Source organism: Serinus canaria, chromosome 5 (genome assembly GCF_022539315.1).
Source record: "Serinus canaria isolate serCan28SL12 chromosome 5, serCan2020, whole genome shotgun sequence".
Classification (NCBI taxonomy): domain Eukaryota; kingdom Metazoa; phylum Chordata; class Aves; order Passeriformes; family Fringillidae; genus Serinus; species Serinus canaria.
Genome location: NC_066319.1, coordinates 857261 through 878818, shown reverse-complemented (window position 1 = coordinate 878818; position 21558 = coordinate 857261). Strand labels below are relative to the sequence as shown.

Genomic DNA, 21558 nt, shown 5'->3' with positions numbered 1-21558 from the left:
TGCTAAGTATTTTGCCACCGGCTTCAGAAACTACTGAACAATTTAATAAGCCACAATTTCTGTGTATAGCTTATGCTTCAATTTTCTTTTTAAATAAGAGTGCTGAATTTGCTAAATGAACAATTGCGAAATGCCAATTTTCACTTCTTTTTTAGTTATGCAAAGTTCTTGCTCCTTTATTTAATTCAGGAAAGAACCCAGTCAGAACATCAGTGCATTGGTGCAAAAGTGTGCAATATATGGAGTTGAGTGTGAGCTTTTCAGAAAGTGATATTTTCAGATCTGACCAAGAAGTAAAAATGTGCAGATACAAAATTAAATAATGTGTGGTAGTCAAGACTTGAGACATTTAGGTGAGGTAGTAAGGAGAGAATACTCACTGTCAGGTTGAAAACACTATTTTAAAAAGAGCTTTAACATGAAGAAAAGCAAATATTTCTAGTGAGAAGAAATCTGGAAGAGGCAGATAAAAACCCACGTGGTTCTTCAGTTCTGTTGTCCCACATAAAGAGGAATTTTAGGGCAGCAGTAATATTAAAGCCATGCAGAAGGTGTTCCTCAGCTTTTCTAAGATAAAGGGCTAAACTGTGCATTCCTTTCAAGTGTGTTTCACAGAGACCCAGTGAGAGAAATGCAAGCATGTGCCAGGACAGCATAGCTTATATTCTAGCCATCCTGCTCTCTAAGACCACTTAAATCTATTTCTCTAAATTTTCAGTTCTCTTTGGGCTGAAGTGACATGCAATGTATACTTACAAATTTGTGGAATGCCTCTCCCCACTGTTACTTTTCCAGAGAATGCTCTTTTTGACAGAATGCCGTGGAGAGTATTGTCAAGAAAAGTTCATTTTCTTTTAAACTAAGCCTGCAAACATGTTCTGCCAAATGTCATGGGAGTTGTAAAGTCTTCTGTTCTTTGTGTCATGGAAAAAAAAAGAGTCCTTTAGAAACATTCCCACAATGTAAACCAACAATGAACAGTCCTCTGACTCAGTATAAGTTTATCTGAAGGTATCCTATGCAAACCTGGATGTGAAAAGTTCATTTTCCAGATAGATGAGGAGATTTGACAATTGTTAGGTGCTCTTCTGACAATAATTGACACCAGTAATTTTCTGCTTGCTTAGAAAAGATGAACTTTGTATAGCAGCTGATGTAACTTCTGATGGTTTAATAGACTAAGGAGGTCTAGGTCTTATTTTTGATGCTGGTGTCTACTTTAGTGGATGGCAGTTAATCCTTAGAATGAAGTAATCCTTAAATAACATGTTGGTGAAAAGTCTTAATCATTGAAAGATGACTGCATATCACCTGGATATGTATTGTGGGATACAGAGCCATATTCTTATTTGCTCTGGTGTTTTCCCCTCATTTTCTGTCCTTCCTATTAGAAAGAACAGGTGAGACCTTGTTCAAAAGGTAAATACTATCTTTTCTTATAATAGCTTGTGTTAAAATTTGTGGCAAAAGAATGTTCTATATGTGCTAACTATAAATCTGCTTTCCCTGGGAAGTCATTTGCATCAACTATTATCAAATTAGGAGGAGAAAGGAGGTATAAGGATATAATTTATAAACATGTAAAGCTAGTGTTTGCTTACAAATTAGTTGAGTGTAAGAGATTTATTTCTGAGATATGGAGCTTTTATAAATGCTTTTTTTTCCAATATTTGTTAAAAGATAGTTGTTCTAACATCATGGGATTTTGTTGTCTATTTTCTGCACCGTGTAAGAAACAAACCTTGCATCAGTTCAATTCAAATCCATATGGGCATCTAAAGCTTGGAGAATTCATCCAGGTGACATCTGTATCTGGTCAGGTCTGTTCTCAGGTGAAGTAGCAGCCTGGCTCACCAGGTAGCCACAGAAATAGTTGTGCTACCTTAGAAATGGCAATGGCAGCATGCAGCTGCAGTCTGAGAGAGATGTGGGGCTGTCCCTCTGTGAGAGGCACAGCTCTGCATGTACCTCATTGAAAAACTGCAGCACAGGGCTAGAAACATCCTCCACTTTCCCTGCTCCAGGCCTTTTTCCACCTCCTCTGTTTGGCACTCCTGTTCAGGGAGAGGTAATTTGACTTGCTCAAGTGGCTCATGTGCTTTGGAGGTGACAGCACCAAGCTGGGGAAGAGGCTGTAGTGTACCCATCACCAGTAAAATCTGATTCCCACTGGCTGAAACTGCAAATGCAATGGGCCAACTGCAAGTCATGCTTCAACTGAGTTTTCTGTTGCCATTTTTTCCCTGCTTAAAGCAGAATGCTGCATGTGTTATTGGTAACTCTGGTTAGATGGCAATAATCTTAGTGAAATCGCATCATTCCCATTGGTACTCACTGTGTGGCTTGGTTTGCTGATAGTCATAAACTAAAACATAAGTGCCACCTGGACATGAGGAAGAACTTCTTTACACTGGGGGTGCACACCTGCTGCAGGTAACCCTTCTTGGCAGGGCAGTTGGACTGGGTGGTCTCCAGAGGTCCCTCCAACCTCAGCAATTATTTCTGTGATTCTGTGAAATACACCCAAAGGTACTGTGGCAAGAGCAGATAAATATGGGTAAATTAAGGGGATTTTTCTATATTCAGAACTCAAAAATGAATATATCCTCCATATATTTAACTGAAAGACAGCTGGAGTAATAAGTCACTGGAGGAGAACACTGAGGAAAAATATATTTGATGTTTGCACTTTAAATGTGCCTCTGTTTTTTGCTAGCGGTTTTGTCAGAACTGAAATCTGAAGAGGGCAGAGGAATTCCAGCTGCAGCTCTCACATTCATTTGGTGCTGCTGCTTATTATTTTTATTTTTTTAAAACAAGTAGTGCTGCTTTAATAAAGCAAAAATGGGTCAGGGTCTGTTAGATATTCAGTGTGTGGGTGGGAATCCTTTGACATGCTTTCTGGGGAAGCCACCAACTTGGGAATTGCTTCTGAGGATGCAGGAGAAGAAGATAAAACTCAGGCAGTAGCACCAGATATTACAAATAAACCCTTTCACGCCCACTGAAAGGATGAGGCTGGAGAAGTGGCTGAAAACTGGCAATTAACCAACAGCATGGAAAATTTTTAAGTATGAGAAACTCGTACAGAGGGGAAAAGTGTGTGCTTTGTAATTCTCTGAGCAGAATAAGAAGTTGTGCCCCAAAAATTTGGAAAAATACTATAGAATTCCTCATACCATTTAAATGCCATTTTAAGGTAAAGTGATTTTGAGGTGTGAGGGTGTTTGTGGATTTTGCTTTCAGAATTACACAAAGTTTGCAGAAAAAAAGTGATAGATCAGCTGTGCATTGTATGCTCTGGGGAAAACAGATTTTTTTTTTCTAGTTCTAGAAAAAACAGCTCTTTTTTTTCAATTTTGATACGCTTTTTTTATGTGCTTATGAGTCGTAGCTGAGTATTATATATTGGTGCTTTTCCTGCTATGTATTGTTTTTATTTAGTTTTTAACTGTAGTTGTGTAAGGAATACAACTAATTGCAATCAAGGCATATTCATTATAATGGTGCCTTGACTGATAAGTATACTTAGTCAGTTACAGGGTTATTTCTTTCTAAAGAGTTCTCCACGTATGTCAACATCTGGCTGTCTGCCAAATGCAGGCAACAAAGAGAAGTGAGTTACCTTAAATATGAAGTGGAAAAAGTCAATTGAGGGTAGTAAAAAGACCCTCAAATGCCATTAACATTAAAATATTACTTTACTGACTTTTATTTTGTTTCCCAAAACATTTGAGTATGAAAGCCAAACATATTTCTGTACCAAAACATAATGTCATTTTGATCTGAGTGTTCTTGAATAACCTACTTAATCATATTATTTTGGTAGGAAAATCTTAGAAGAGATATGTTTAACATTGAGTGAGGTTGAGTTTTGTGTATAACTGGCATTTATCAGTTTTGGTTTAGTCTCTTACAATATATCCTGGTTCCAGCCAGGTCAACTTTGGCAACAGCCAGGAGGGGCATGGCCAGGACCTGGATGTTGTTCCCCACCACCCCACATATCCTGGGCAGGGGGTGGGGAGGGAAGGGAGGGATGGGTGGTGGGGAGCCCATGGAGTTCCATGAGGTCACACATGCCTGTGTGTGAATTGTTCACCTCTCCTGTATACCCTGTTACTGGGGTTGCTGCCAGTGCTGCTCATTTGCTGATTTAATTTGCTGCTTCCAGTAAATTGTTCTCACCCCAGCCTGTGATCTTCACCTGCTGTGATTCCAGTTCTCCTTTCCATCCTGCTGCAGGTGGAGGGGGTGGCAGTGATCCCTTCTGCAGGCTGCCCCAGAGCAGAGGCTGGGCAGATCTAAAGAATAAAGCAGGGATTTATCCAAAGGATCTCCTCCATGGACCCACCTTGGGCAGCACCAGAGCCCAGCCAGGGCTGCACCCAAGATGAACCAAAATGGCCCCAAAATGCACGAGCGCTCCCGGGGTCTCTCCCTGGGATCAGTTCTGCTCCATTTGCACCTTGCAGTTCATTGTCCCATCCCAGCTTTAGCCCAGGCAGTCCCACCCTGCTTGTTTTTCTCTCTCCAGCCCACGGGGTTTGTGCTCTTGGGCTGAGATTTGGGTCATTTGTCCTTGGTGGCCAGCTGGAGCAGGAATTGTTTTGTCTCCCTGCTGCAGAGAGCTCACCATTGCCTCATATAAAGCCAAGACCCACACACCAAAGTAGCACAGAATGTGAAAAATAGAAAATCTGAAACCTGAGGCATCAGCAGAAGGGGAAGTAAGCCAGCAATGTGTGTTTACAGCACCAAAGCAGGGAGTGCCATTCCCAAACTTTGCCACAATCCCAAAACCATTCCTACAGGAAGAGAGTTCAGGATGTCGTCTGGTCCAGCCTCACACTTCAGCCCCATCAGTGTGATCCATCTGCTCATGGATCTGTATTATCTTGGAGAGCTTTAGATGTCCTCAGACAATGGAGGGACAGGTTAGGCAGCTCCTTTCCTTTCTGCCTGGAGAGGCTGCACCCTTTAGAGCACAGGTGTGGATCAGGAAACAAAGAAACACTCACTAGGATGAGTCGTTTTTTTTCCATCACAGTTTGTGTTTCTAGGAATACTCTGAAATGCTAACTCCTTTCATGTGAGTTTTTGGTTTGTTGGGTTTTTTCTTTTATTTTTATTGGGGTTAGGATTGAAGGTATTTGAGATGATAGTTTGTGTTTAGATTGAGGTGTTTATTGTTTTTTATTAGTGTTTTAGTTTTACAACAGTGAGTTATGCAGGTTTTTTTATTAGTAAGGTATAAAATGATTAATTACTTTTTGTTACAAGGTTTTTTAAGGTTAAATTATTTAATTAAGAAATGAGATTTATTTTTTTAAACCTAATAATTGATTATTTGAAGTCCACAATACAGACTTTTTTAGTTATAAAATATTATTTCAACTTAGAAAGAAGAAGGAGGAAGAAAGTAAAGAAGAATAATTTGTTTCTGTTTTAAAACCTCTATTCTGCTTCATATTTATTACTATATTCTAAAGCCCTAAACTTTTAAGTTTTTTACTTTGTGATATTATCCACTTCTAAACCACCACACACCCCTAATCCTAGTGCCACTAATCAACTTTGGAAACCTCCCTTACAGCTTCAGGTCAAACGTAGTGTTCTCTTGTGAGTTTGTGCCTCTCAGCACAGAAAGTTCAAAATTCTCAGTATTTAGGGTTCTAACACTGAATGAGAGAACCATCGTGTAAGTTGATAGACAGTGTGGTATTCACACTCTCTGAACAGAGAGAGACAATTCTCTCTCCCAGGATTTTTCCTGGGGAAGGCAGTGAAACTGGTAACTTTTTCCACTTTTTCTTTTTCCTTCTAGGAGGCTTTATTAAAAAAAAAAAAAAAAAAAAAAAAAAATATATATATATATATATATATATAAAAATATATATAATATTTTATATAAAATATATTCTATATTATTGTAACATATATTTTAATATATATTATATGCAATTGCTTTGTTAAAATATATTATATTACACTAATACTATATTAAATTACATACTAAAGAGATACTATACTAAAAGAGATAGTAAAGAAAAACCTGACTGTCTGAGAGAGCCAGGACACAGCTTTGACTGTTGGCCAAGGAATCCAAACAACCCTCAGCATAATCCAGTTGCCAAATCACTCTGGGTGAACAATCCCCATAACACATTCCACATGTGCCTAACAGCGGGAGCAGTGAATAGAGATCACAGTGGTTTTCTTCTCTCTGTGCTTCTCCAGGAGAAGTCCTTGGGAAGCTGAGCCTGCTGCTCTCTGTGAAGAGAGCTGTGGCCACAAGAGAGGGGTAAGAAGCCTCTGAAATAATTTTAAACAAGTGCAAAGCCCTCTGTGTCTTGGTTAAGGAGATGGAGCCGAATGTGGGTGATTTGAGTTCCTTTTTCATACAAATGTCCAGATCCTTAATTTATTTTAAGGACCTGTTAGCTCAGCTTGATAGAATGCAGTATCAGGTGTTACTTTAATCAGTGGTGGTTTCAGACATGCTCATGACATTCTCATTCATTAATTCATCTGTATCAGTGTGGTATGAAAGTGATCAGGAAATCCTTAAAGTTTACTGCTGCAGCTTTTAAACTAAGAGTATTTCTAACAACTGTTCTTTGAGGCTTAATTTGGGTTGTAGGTTTTTTGTCTAAAAGGAAAAAGTGTTTTCAATACCCATCAAGTAAATAGTTACCATACTGAAATAATCTTTGCACTTTTTTGATCTGTAAAGGAGACATCAGCTTTTTCTGTCAGCCAATTTTCCTTCTTCTTGGTTTTGATGATAAAGTTTCTTATAGATGTTTGGATGACTTAAGGACTTTCATATTGCTTTTGTAACCATCTTGTTACTAAAATTCTTGTAAATGAGTGTAGAACTTAAATTCTGATTATTAACACTTAATAATATATATTTCAAAAATATTTAGAAATATCTTATAAACAGCCGAAGCATTTTTTTCCAGGTGAAGAGTTGAGTTCTGGGTTTATTTTCATTACAAGAGTTTACAGTTTGATTATTATAAAAATAATCTTTGTTTCATAAATGACACTGACACAGTACTGCTTTCATATTTTCTAAAATTCAGTTTTTCATAATAGCAAAACTCTTTCTGATGGGAAGGCAGAGAGGAAGGTAATCATTTCCAATCAGAAGGTTTTTGTACCTGGTGGCTGGTTGTCTACAGATCTTTTTGTCTTGATAAGAAGATACTATTTTCATATTCCTTAGCAATTTTGTACAAGGCTGCATATTTAGCTTATTTTTGCTCATACTGACAATGGGAGGCATTAAGGCACTCTGCACAAATCAAGAGGACAGAAACTGATTTAAAATACTCCTTCTTGTATCAAACAATACAGACAAAAGGTTGTTTCATCAGAAGATACATGATAATCATTGGGGATAGAAGACAGCAGCAGTTTGCTGTGAAGGTGGAAATTATTTAAATGTGTGGACAAAAAGATACTTGTCACTTACTGAGAGAAGGTCAAGACATGCTGGTATTTAAGATAAACGTACGATTTACTAAGTGGCTAAATTAACCAAAAAAAATAAAATAAGCTGATAGTCTCTGATTCATAATCTTATTTCTTCTACTTTGATAAAAAGGAAAAGAAGTAACTAAATGAAAATATTTGTAAACAGATTTTTGTATCAGAACTGAGCTTCCTGCTTAACTATGAAATATAAAAACATACAGAGAAATTCAGATTATTTTTCTGATTGAGTCATTGAGTTTCAGATACTATTATTCTTAGATGCATTAGGATCATGCATATAGGTGACACAGACCATAAAAATGAATTACTTTGACTACATAATTCTGGTTTTTCCTTGTCATGATAATAAACATAATTTCCATTTTAATTTGATTTTAGTCTATGTGACTCAGCTGTGCCAAGTATTGTACAGAATATTGAAAGGGCTGAAAGTAAAATCAGGAAGTTAATTGTTGCTTTGTTTTTGGATGCCTGAAAAATACATCAACTTAGCTTGATCAAGAAGCAAAGATTTGGGTAGAGAGACTTCAGAGAATTTACATGTAAAATTCAAAAGAAATTTCAGTGTCAAATTCCAAAATCAGTAATTTGGAATGGAAGTTGCCTGTGGCCTTCTCACCACGGAATGGTGCAAGTGTTTGAGACCAATATTGACTAAGTGGTCTTGACACAGAGAGATTTACAAGGAATAATAGAGGTGTCATATCTTACCAGCACAAACAATCTGTGGTGTTGGTGCTGTTTATACTGTCAGTCACCGTGGTCACACAAAGTTAGAGGCTGCTGCAATTTACATATTTAAAATCTCCTTCACCTGAGTATTGGGGTAAGTTTTGGTTCCTTGCACTACAGTCTGGACTGAGGTTGGAGTGATGTGTAACTTCCAGCATGTGAGCAGTCTGCTTTTAGGTGGATGTTAGCACCCAGTGAGTACAATATTAAAATTAAATACCTTCTGGCATTTAGTAGTGTTTAAGCCAAAAGCTGGTGATGAGTGAAATTATGCTAGTACATTCTTGTGTTCTAAAAATAAAGTAAAATTAATTTTCTATAGATAAGTAAAAATTTTGTGTGAGGGCAGAATTGAATGTGAATTTTGTTACTTTTCCAAATAGCAGGACCAGAAATGTGTGAATATTGAATGTTGTGTGAACATTTTGAATAATCAGTAGCATCACTTTGTTAAATTTCATGCTGCAACAAAGCTGATTTCACCTAGAGCAGACTGACCATCTTAGATACTGCTCTGACAGTATAAAGGGCAACTTCTTACTTCAAGCTATCAAAATTTGGGTATGTAAGGTGAAATTTGCTTATGCAGAAATTTATGTCCTTCAGGTTAATCTGGTCTATGTGTCAATATCAGCAGCTAAGGAAAGGCTGAATAAGAAGGTTAATGCTAGTGTGGTAATGAGGGGGAAATTATTATCATGGTAATGAGGGGAAACCCCACAAAGAGGTTTACTTTTACTGTATGCTTAAGGTAGGATATATGTGATTGTGGTTTTGTGGCTGTGGTATGACTTGTGTGGTTCAAATCATCTGATCACAGCAAGTTCCACCAGAATATCAGTTAAAAACTTCTTTCCTGGGCAGGTGGCCATGCTCTGGAACAGATTGTCCAGAGAGGGGTGGATTCTCCTCACTGGAAATATTTGAGAACCATCTGGGCACAACCCTGTGCAATGTGCTCTGCAATGACCCTGCTTTTGAGCAGGGAGGTTGGACAAAACCTGCTGTGGTGCCTTCCAACCTGACCTACTCTTTGATTCTGTGCAATTTTCTATCACCAGAATAGCTCAAGAGGTCTCATCTCATCCACTTTGTTTTATACAAAGCAAATATTGCAACCAGCTCAAAGCCTGGTTTTATGACTGGTCACATCATCTTCTCATTATTACCAGCCATTTTAGCTAATATTATTGTTAATCTATTTGACAGTTTAGTCTATTTTAATCTTATTTTTATCTTTTTAAAATCTTATTTTTAATCTTATTTTCAATCTATTTTTAATCTATTTGAAAGTTTTCAAAGTCAATTTGAAATCTGTTTGAAAATAACCCCAATGTGTTATTTTGAAGGCAAAAGAGAAATCTATTTTGATTATGCATTTTATTTTCTGAAATCTAAATATTTTTCATGGTACAGTATGCTTTCCAAACAGGCAGTTTGGAAACAGGCAACATCAGTTTCTGCCCATGGCTCTGTCTCCTGCTGCTCCACATCACTGAACGGAGCCTGGTCTGTGCTCTGACCCCTCCCTGCACACACTGACAGGGTCCTCCCCTTTCAGCAGCCACCCCTCCTGGGGCTGGACAGGCCCAGCTCCCTCAGTCCCTCTACACCAGAGATGCTCCATCCCTTCATCATCTTTCTGACCCTCCTCTGGGTCTGCTCCAGGAGCCCAAAGCAGGACACAGCTCTCCAGATGTGCCTCACCAGGCAGTCCAGATGTGCTTCACCAGGGCTGGGCAGAGGGGCAGGATCACCCCCCTTGACTTGCTGGCAGCAGTCTCCCTAATGCACCACAGGACCCTACTGGCCACGTTGCCCACAAGGCACACTGCTGGCCCACGGACAATTTCTCATCCACCAGGACCCCCTGCTCCTTTACCACAGAGCTGCTTCCCAGCAGGTAAGTCTGTTCGGGTGCATGGACTTGCTCCTCCCCAGGTGCAGGACCCCACATTTCCCTCTGTTGAATTTGACACAGTTCCGCTCTGTCCATCTCTCCAGCCTGTCGAGGTCCCTCTGAAGGGATGCACAGCACTCTGGGGCCATTTCTCCCATCTTTGTGTCATCAGCAATCATGCTGAGGGGGGCATCTGCCCCTTGGTCCAAGTCACTGATGAGTAAGTTACAAAATACTGGGACCAGTATTGAACCTTGGGGGACACCACCAGTGACAGGCCTCCAGCCAGACCCTGTGCCCCAGCCCTTGGGATCTGCTGTGCAGCCACCTCTGCATCCCCTGAAACATCTGCTCCTCCAGCCCAGCTCCCTGAGTTGCTCCCGAGGACCTTGTGAGAGAGTGCTGAAAGCTTTGCTCAAGTCCAGCCAGACAATATCCACTGCCTATTTCCATTTTGCTCTTCCCAGCTATTTGGACTACTCTGGTTTTATGGGGAATTTAGCAGAATAGAGCAGCAGACATGGCAGACACTGGTTTTCTTGGTCTCATCTGTTTCTTTGTTTTGCATGGTCACATACTTGATGGACAGGGCACCAAAACTATGTCTGAAGGAAACCCTGAGTTCTATTTTCTTGGATATTTTGCAGATAAAAAAAATTGACTGAAAAAGAAATCTCTGTAGGCTTTGATGTTAATTCGATGTCTTTTTCCATAGCTCTTTAGTGGAAATACTAGTTTATTATAAATTCAGATCTGTCGTAGCAAGAACTGTGAATTAAAAATGTTACTGAATTTTAAAAACTTAAAATTCAATACTCCTTTTGTGCAATGACTTCATGGCTTCAAACAAGAACTGAATCTCATTGTATAATCAGAGGAATTTCTTGCTTTCAAAGGAAAATGTTTCCATTTTAAATTATCATAATTAATAAGATATTAAACATTGAAAAATAGAAGTGTGCAGAACTAAAAATGTCTTGTTTTCTCCTATCTCCATTGCTACAGGAAGAAATGTTTGGGTGCCAATCTGGAAGCTTCTCAATGATTTGGTGTTGTACATTTCATAGAAATAGATAAATATGTAATAAAATTATGGTACATAAAAAAAATTTATGCATTAATTCTGCATTCAGAGAGGCAGTGTAAACCCTTGAATTACTGAGTCTTGCTTTTGAGTTTTCAACTCAAAATTGGATTGCCCTTTGCAGGTCAGACAGGTTTTTGTCTCTGGAAGGAAACTCTCCTCCTGCTAGGCTTTGAGGTGCAAGTCACACCTTGATCCAATGCACCAACAGCTCTTGAATCCACATTTTTTGCCCATATTTTGTGGCTCTAACATTGCCTGCCAGGGTAATAGAGGAGAAAAACCAAAAGCTGTATTAAAATGGAAGTAAATGTACTGTTTACCTGCTGTCTACAGAGGCAGGTAGCTTGTCTTAGATTTATTTAAGGTAAAACACTCCTGGATCAACCTCATTTATTTCTGTGTTGCCTGTTCTCATCTTGCTCTTCGAGTATTGTCCTTTCCTTCCCTGTGAGCACAGCCATGTTTGCTCATCTAAAACTTTTTGGTTGGTTGGTTGGTTGGTTTTTTTTGTGTAGAGGAAGGATTACAGGATTACTTAGTTTGGAAAAGACCTCTAAGTGCCACTGTTAACCCAGCACTGCCAGGTCCACCATGTCCCTGAATTCAAGTGTTAAAGCACTGTGTGTTCAAGTTCCTAAATGGAAATATTCAGCTCCATCCATGCACCATAGCTTTGTCCATCAGCTGGGTGGCTCAATCCCTGGACCATTAAACTGTTAGTTGTACAGGCACAGCCCAAGGTGTCATCTTTTACAGAATGAAAGGGTAATTTGTTTAATTGCTGCACGGCAGAAGGAATGGAAAGACAAAGCTTCTTTGCTACTTAATATGTTTGTTCAAGCAGGACTCAGAGATGTGTTGTAATGCAGATTTTTACAACTTGGGTTTTACTATGCTGTCTTCTGGGTAAAGGTACTATAAATACTTTTTAAATGTCACTTTCACTCAAAATTGCTTACTCTGGTATTGGTCATATGTTTTGAAAAACAAAAGAAAAATTATATCTGCCTCATTTTACCCCCTCAAATCTAAGTAAAAGGATATTACGAGGTAGAAAATACTATTTTTATACCCTCTGTCACCTTTGTTAATATTTTATTAGACATAAATCATGTAGTTTCAGGCTGCATAGTGGCAATATGGTTCACTGTGGGTTCTATTTTTATAACTTTATTTAAAACTGACATGTAGCTTGCTGTACCTGAAACCCCAAATGAGCCAGTTATTGGAGTGTAACAAAGTTCTGACGTCAGAACTGCTATTTATTCCACTGGCAACCATTAGAGATGCATTACCCTTTGGCACTCGTGTTTTCAGAAACACGGTTAAATTTTTATGACTGGCTCTAGCCAATTAGGATCCTTTCTCAAGATAAAAATAAGGGAAAGGATCTTTTTTATGACTTAGTAAACGTGGCTTTCCAGAAACAACATAATAAAAAACAAGTGAATGGTTGCACTCAGAGCTCCCAAAAGGTTCTGTGGGGCCACACCTGGGCTGGCCTGCTGGCTGCGCACATGTGTTTGGGGTCCAGCCTTGTCAGAGGCATGAGCCTGTATCAGAATTTAATGTCATTACAGCTGAGTCATCCTCTCAGCTCAGTCTGGGAGCTTCAGCAGGATGCTGGAGGGGCCAGGTAGGGAGAACTTGGGGAGATGCAGTCTTGTATTTGTGAGGTCCCCCATCGCTAGAAGGAAGGAATGATGGATCTGACTCCATGTTCTCAGAAGGCTAATTTATTATTTATGATACTATATTATATTAAAGAATACTAATCTAAACGATACTAAAGAATACAGAAAGGATACTTACAGAAGGCTAAAAAGATAATAATGAAAACTCCTGACTCTTTCCAGAGTCCCAACACAGCTTGGCACCGATTGGCCAGAGTCAAAACAATTCACATGAAACCAATGAAGCAATCTCCAAATACATTCCAAAGCAGCAAAACACAGGAGAAGCAAATCAGATTATTATTGTTTTCCTTTTTCTCTGAGGCTTCTCAGCTTCCCAGGAGAAGAATCCTGGGCCAAGGGATTTTTCAGAAAATATGAATGTGACAGTGCAGGAGGTGTGGAGGGGCTGGGCTGGTCACAGACAAATGGAGAGCAATTTCACTGGAGCTTTCTAATGCTGCCTTTTCTCTCAAAAAGCTAAACTTTACTAATATTTAAGAGTTTTTGTAGCATATTTTTTAAGCATATTTGTAGACCCTACACACAAAGAGGGATGGAGCAGCTGCATGAGAAGGTGCTGTGGAATGTGATTCCTCCCTGTTGGTTCACTGCATAAGAAATGCCAGTGTCTGCAAGCAGGACTTAGAAAACACCAGATGTGTTTTCCTTCTGTGTAATGTTCAGTGATCTTCTCCTGAGGGCTTGGTGATCTGCACTGTGCATTCAGGCATGAATTCAGAGCTGCTTGTTGACTGAAGTTACAAAATGCTTGTTTGTACTCGTTGCTTTGCTCATGTGCTATGGATTTGTTTGGAAGGGAATGCTCTTTTATATAAGGTTATTATTCCATTCCTGCCCTTTATTAATGATACTGTGTTCTTTGTAGCAGTAGTAAAAATATCACCAGATTTTTGTCACTTGTTGTTTCCTGCAAAACTGCTTCTCTTCAAGGCTCTGATCCATATTGTAACAGGGCAACTTTGTTGTGTAAAAGGTTGTGGCTGCAATCTAAATTTGGCAGCTACATCCTGATTTTCCAAGTAAATAGAAGCTGCTTGATCTTAAAGTATCAGCTATCTGCATTAATGTGTAATTGAGTTGTAATGTGATTTCCAGGCTAACAATTGTTTTTTGAGGAGCCATGAGAGGGAAACTTTTTGGATATTCTGTTTCTGGTTCTTGTATTTTGCATGTGTGGAACCTTCAACATCCCTCACTGCTCTCTCTGTAATTTGGATATTCTGGGTGCAGCACCTCAGAGGCTTTTACCTGTCCTTTTTTTCTTTACCTGACTTTTGCTGTCTTTTACCAACCTGTTTCAGTGTTCTTACCAAGTTAATGGGGACAAACATTTTCTTTGTCAGAGTAGTGGCTGAGAAAATTGTTGAAGGCGGAAAAAAGTAGTTGTGAGGCCCAAGAAAGAAAGAGTTGTTTGAATGGAGGGACTGTCCAGGAGGTGGCAGAATTTGGAGACCATTGAAACAAAAAGGAGAAAATATTCCAGAAGAGAAGGAAAACTGCAGGAAGTGTTTCCAGTTTGTTTGGGAAAAGCAGGAAGGCAATTAGAGAGGGAGAACAGATTTAATTGCCTAGTAATTGTATGAAGGAGGCATTAAGTCTTCCAGAAAGCCTTGTTGGTTCCTCCTGGGTGCACATTTGTCCTGAATCTCCTCTCAGAGCTGTGCAGTCATTGCCCTGGCAATGAAAGTTTGTCACATCAAAAATCTCAGTTGTCTTTCTGAATAATCCTTCCAATATTTTCTCTAAAGAAATTTTCTGGTGCAGAGACCACTTGTTTATGCTTCTTGGTGTCAAGAAGGAGATCAGGAACAGCCTTTTCCCCTTGGAACAGGCACCTTTTGAAGCTCTCTGTTGGCTGGTTGCTTGTGGTGCCTGACTGGGAATGGGAACACAAGGCTGGCTACTTCTGGAAGATGAAAAGCTACTTTAAATCTCAGATTTAAGAATTGCTCTCTAATGTTAATCCAGCTTTAAAATTACAATTCAGTATTTCAGCTGTGTTTTCCTGGGTGCTTGCAGATATTTAGTCAATATTTGGGACAGTAAATTTTTGGATATCTGAATAGTGATTGTAGACTTTCTCCTGCTACTACACATGCAAAAATTGAATAAAAGATCTCTTGGAGAACGTTCTGTAAAAAAGGAGATTGGAGTTTTGATTGGTAAAGTTCTGAAGTAACTGTTCAAAATGAATTTGTGTTTAGGCTGCCACAACTTGCAAAAAATCCACATAATTGCAATGTGGATATCCCTAACAGACATATTTTTTAAAATAATGAGCTAAGGCTCTTGTATGACATAATACAGGCAGTAGTTGCACAGTTTCACTGTTGTTTTAATTGCTGGATTTTTTTTCAGCATTCCTTGATTCCTTACCCCTTCTCTCCCACTCCCAAAGAGGTACTTTTATCACAAATGCTGGCTTCTTAGATTAATCTGCTTGACAATATTAATCTCCTTCAATAGCCTACATTACCCTTCATAGGAAAATATCTGTAATTCAGCCACCCTGTATTCTCATTGGCACAGGAATGAACAAAGTCTCTAACAGAAAAGCAATACATGGCAGTGATAACACACAAATTAATTTCAGATTAATTTTCTTAACATTTGCTGTTCCATGAGAAATTAGATTGAACTAGACATGCAAGATTGACAAGTGATTATTTAATCCAGTTTGTGAGCTATAGTAGTGGAGAGCTTTTTGGGAAGAACTCAATCATACCTACAAGTCAGAGTTTCAGCCCTCCAGCTCCAGTGGTAGGTTGGTAAAACTTGGTTTAAGTGTAATGAGCTAAAGAGGCTGATTTTTATTTCTGCAGAACAGTAAAATGTCAGTGTTTTCATTTAATTTAGGTGGGATTTATTTGTAATGAATGTGAATATGTTCAATTTGATCACTTTCTGTATCATACTGAGAAGAAGCCTGGCTCATAACTATTTGTGTTATACATTGGTAAATTAGATACAATAGCAAGAAATAAGCATCCTAAGAAAAGACAAAATTTCTTAGTCCTAGGAAGTGGGAAAAGTTTTCTATGTGATGCTTTCTGTGGTAAACACCTCTTCATTGTTCACAGACCATGGAAATTATAATGTTGTAAGAATACCTATGGGATTGCCTTGAGAGATGTAGAAAAGCAGTGGGGAAGAATATGGAAGAGAGCACAGAATGAATGAACATGTGGAGACTTGGGAAAATACAGCAATTGAAGGGTAAAAATCAAGTCCAGAGGACAAGAGCTATCTGTAAGTTCTGATGAGAAAAATTCCAAGACAAGTGGTTTGAATAATTAATGATTGAGGGGAATATTATGAGACAGAGATAAAATGAATGGAAGAGGTGCAAATATGGAATGTGACAGGCAAAATACAAAGAAGAGAAATTAAATATCAGTTGGCCATTTGACAACAGCAGTTAAAATTGATGGGTAAGGCTGGGATAGCCAAAAAAGAGCTTGATGTGAGCTTCAGGGTACATCTTGAGGATATGCAGTTCAGGGGGATGTACTGAGTGAAAGACAGGTTTTGGTCTTTTCTTTAGAAGGGAAAAAACCTGAAAATTGTGCATGGTTGTGACTTTCAGCCTAGCTGCTTCTTCTACTCTACAGAAACATATATGGCATGTCTTACAGTTGCCATGGAAAGTGCTGGGGCTTTGCACCTCTCTGTCCACTTCAGCATGAAATCAATCAGTGAAAATGCTTCTCAGTGTACTCTGCTCCCTTCATACTTGACTGGAAATGACCTACTTTTATTTTTTTGTTTGTTTGTTTTGTAACATCTCTGTTCATATGCTCAGCTTTGAACTACAATTTTCAATTCAGAAAGAAACATGAGTTCTGTGTATTATACCTGCTTAAAAATACCCTAAATAATGACTCAAAACATAGTTTTGGTTGGAAGAGAACCTTAAAGATTGTCTGGTTCCAACCGCTGCTCCATGGGCAAGGATGCCAGCTATCTGTGTCCTTGCTGTAATACAAAGAAATAAAATACTGGTAAAGAAACCCCTGATGCAGTTACAGGAGTATCAGGAGATAAGACAGAAGAAAGAACAAAGTGACACAGACAAAAATTTCATCAGTCACTTTTCCACAGATGTGAAATCAGATGTTACCAACTTGAAATTTAACTTGCCAACTTGAAATTTAACTGCAGATTTCCTGATCAAACTTAGCAATGAAACAACTTAAACCCCAAATGATTCCCAAAATAAAATTTAAATAAAATAAATAATGGGTGTTGGAAACAAGGGGTTTAAGCACTGTCAATAAATTGCAAAATTAAAATAAAATCTAATGTACTTCTGGAATTTCTAAACACTGTTTGCCTTTCCCCTTCCTAGAAGCATTCCATAATAACAGGAATTGCATAAATAATATGTCTTGGTGATTTCATGCAGTTTATACATGAAGAAATTTTCCCAATGTCCAGCTCAGAGCTCCATTTCTGCCACCTCAGCCAAGCATTCCCTGATTTGCTCTGGTTTGGCACACAGAATGGCTGAATGTTGAAGCCTTTTTAATAACTTGGTACAGAGATAACCATCAGATCCCCTCCAGCCTCTTTATTCGCAAAGAAAAACAAAACAAAGTCCAGGTTCCAGCATTTGCATATGACTCATGTTTTCTACCTGCTTCTTTGCTGCTCTCTGGATCTCTTTCAGCTAATTGACTCCTTGTTTTAAAGCACTTGCTACATAATTTGGCCCAGTACTTCAGGTGATACCTGATTAGTCCTCTGACACATTGGCTACTTGACTCTTAATTTTGATTATCAGACTTTTGCGAACTATAATGTGACGGTGTTTGCATTTTTTTCTAGTGGATGCATCTGCAAAGAAGCTGTGCCACACCCTTGTGCAGAATGTGGTTCTACTCTCTTCTTCATTTCAGACAGAGTATTTGTCTAATATTTGTCAGAGTGATCTGCATGTTTTGAGAAGACCCCAGTGTGGTTTTGCCATGATTTAAGCCTTTGCCTGACTTTTTTGGCTCAGCTCCTCCTTTGTGAGATGCATGATGCCAAACAGCTCTAAAGAGGTGAACATGCCTTTTATCCCCCACATCTGATGGCACCAGCACTCTCTGACAGTCCTTTTGGCACACAGGGTCTCCCACAAGGTGTTGATAATCTGTGTGTCAGATAATTCACCCGTTTTATGGGCTGTGATGTCAGGAGTGCTGTGGATGGGGAAGTCAGCACAAATGCAGGAGGTGCTGAGCAGTCAGACCCACAGTGGAAGGTTTATGGGCCATGGTTCCTGGGTTCTTTTGAGACAGAACAATAGCTCTGGGATTGTCGGAATTCAGGACATCCCTCTGGCTGTCCTGGACTGCCACGACCCCTGCCAGGGGGCTCAGAGAGCCTGGCACAGAGCCCAGTAGGCCTGTGGTTTTGATTATGACCCATGGAGCAAGTTACCAACCTTATGTGAAGATTTGCAAGCCATGGTAATTTAAGCAGAATGATAGTGAATTCATAATGGGGTGGAAAATAGATTTTTGGAGTTTTTAGAATGGGGGTTCAGCAAGGAATCTGGGCATGTCCAGCCTTTTTCCTTCTTCTTCTTGGCCTCCATCTTCTGCTGTGATGTTGGCACTTTTAGATTGGTTTAGAGTAGAAGCTCACTGTCTTACATAGGTGATAGGTATTGGAAAGTTATTGTAAATATTGTACATGTAGTTTTTAGCATAAAAAGATAGCACTGCCCTAAGGATGGGCAGAGTGCCTCTAACTGTCTGAGCAGACCTTGGCAGGACAGGGGAAAGAATTTTATAGATAAGAAACAATAAACAACCCTGAGAATGAGAACTGAAGAGCTCTGACTCCTTCTTCGACTGCTGGGCTGAGGAAAGAGACTTTCTAACAAATCTCAGGTCACTGTGACCAGCAGAGATTCTGAGATGGGATGACTTGAGGATTACTTTTATAAATCCAATGGAGCCATTCAGTTTGTAACAAACCCAACAGCCATACTGTGAATATGATCCAACAGTCAGTGGTGATGCAGGTGCTGTGTGGGGATGAAATTTGCTGCAGCAGGTTTGTGGCAGTGCTTTGCAGAAGGTTTACTTTTGACATTGACCACTTCCAGTGGATGCTTCTGTTGAATTCTGCTTCATTTCATTTGATATTTTGTTGTTGGACACATGGGTCTTTTAAAGTTCTTTTAAAGGAGTTTCTCAAATGGAGTTATACTTACTCTTATGGCATGCCAACTTAGGGAAGAGATACTCCAGGTAAGGCATTATAATACTGCCAAAATGAAATAGTAAAGTGTTTCTTTAGTATCTCCCATGGGTGATTTGAAATGTTACCAGAGCACATAGTGAGAACACCAGTGGAGGCAGCTGCAGTACTCTGAAGGATTTATAAATTAGCCATGGTTTTGCATTGGCAAAGAGGCATTTATTCTATATAAAAGGTCTTTTTTTTTTCACTTGAAGTGCTGGTATTGGTATTTATAATGATTTCAGTAGTTTAGCTTGTGAACAAGAACAGAAATGTATTTGTATAATAACAAAAGTGAGACTTTGTTCTAGTGAGAGTTATTCTGCTCAATAATAATTTTTTTTTTTACTAAAAAGTATTGTAGCAAATGGAGAGCAATGAAATTCAATTTGCTGGTACTTCCAGAGAAAACCATAATAGAACTGAAAAATCAGCTATTGTGGGAACATGCAGGAATACTGAGATGTAAACCAGCTTGTGTTTAGAGCTTGATTCTTAAATTTTTCATGTCATCAGGTAATGATAAGCAATTATTTTATGTCCTGCCAAGAATCCAACATCAAAACCTCCTAAGTCATAAATTAGTAGCCTGATATGGAAAATGAGTCTGCTTGTAGTAAATATGTAAATGATTCAGGAGTAACTGGTTAGCTTTCTATGTGACAAAACACAGCTAAGAATAAATCTTCCAGAGGAAAGCCAAACTGCTCATTTTATAATTTTTTTCTTAATTTGATTTGATACATTTTTATTAATTTGATTTTGATTCATCTAATGCATTAATTGATTTTGATATTTTTGATTAAATTACATTACATTATCAAATTATTATTATTAAGTTACATTACGTTATTTTAGATTAAATGCACAGTTACTACATCCTAATTTCAAGTTGTCTTGGTAGTTCTAGGGAAAAAACTTAAAATCAGGATCAGCGACCTGTAGTATTTTTGAAGACTTAAATAACTGAGAACCCTTTGCCAACTTTGTGAAATGAACAACTTGCACTGGAGTTTTTCGCCTGCCTGAAGGGCTGCCCCAGAGCTGGAGTCTGGTGGAGGCTCTGAGACAGGAGTTAAAGGCAGGAAATGGCAATTAGATGTGGCCAGAAGGGCTGTAGTACTGGAAGAGGTTTCCTGGAGAGCCTGTGAAATATCTTTGGAGGCGTCCAACTGGACCTGGCCTTGGGGAGCCCACCTAGTTAGGTCTGCTCTGAGCTTTGGGCTGGAACACCTCTGGAGGCCTCTTTTGCAGATTGTTACCTAGTTCTGTGATTCCTAGGTAAAAAGAGGGCACCTAAGAAAAAATTCTCTGCAACAGTCTGGGCACTTGTGGATCAAATGGATTCTTGCCTAATTCCAGTTTTGGAAAACTTGAGTTTTAATAAATGCTGAAGTGGACTGTAGTTTTTTTCTGAAGGCTGTCAGGATCATGTTGTGTGTTTTCTAGCACTTGGAAGGGGGTTTATCTTGGTGTCAAAATTGCCTGTAATTATTTTACTTATAGGATCTTAACCTGTAGTGACATAATAGAAAGTAGTTGTCTAATTTAGGAATCAGCTGCTTTACAAAACAGTTGGGAACCTGCTGATGAGCATGGAGAAATAAATACAGCCTACAAAGTCCCAAGCCATGGAGGAGAGGGTTAAAATGTTCTTAGAAGTGCCTGTTCTTCTTTATTGCAGTTGGATAGAATTATACTTAAAAATAGCACTAAAGTAATTTGGGATTTTATTTGGGAGTTTCTTTTTTATCTCCTTTTATATCACATTAAGTTAATGCCTTTAGACTATTTTATTGCATCCTATGGAAAAGCAGACACTCAACTTTTGAACTACTGAACTCTTCCTTTAATAACAATCAAAAGTTGTTGATCTTGGGATCCTAATTATCCTTTTGAAGCAGCAAATAGGTTTGGAAGTTCCTTTCTCATGTTCTGAATTAAGGAATCAAAAAAAAAAAATAAAATAGGTTGTATCTGAGAGCAGTGTATCTTTTGAGTTTTCTATCAGAAAATAGCAGTTTCCAGTCATTATCAAGGTTATGTTTGGTTAAAAGTTGCCCAGTAACTGCTTTGGGTAAAATTAAGAGAAAGAAGCCTTTTCAGTGCCAATGTTGTATTTATGCATTCAGTTAAGGGGTTTCTAAAAATAAAAGGAACCATTTATACCTAAGGGGTAAGTTATTCTTAGGTTGGAGTATGTTTATACACATGTAAAATTTGTAATGTGTATATGTCTTGATAAGTTTACATAAACATTTTCAGGGTGAACTTTTCAGAGGAGAACTATAATAGCTGTTCAGATATAAACATGCTGTAGGAGACTTCTACAGCACTGAATCCAATTGCATGGCATTATAAGCCACTGCATAATTTCATCTCCTCCCCTGTGCTCTATC

The 21558-nt window shown here is 38.7% G+C and overlaps 1 protein-coding gene across 2 annotated transcripts in view; it reads left to right on the top strand.

Annotated features, from left to right (window-relative positions):
• The window catches only part of METTL15 (methyltransferase like 15), an 84079-nt gene that overhangs the window by 39162 nt on the left and 23359 nt on the right, over nucleotides 1–21558 (top strand). The window lies entirely within an intron of this gene.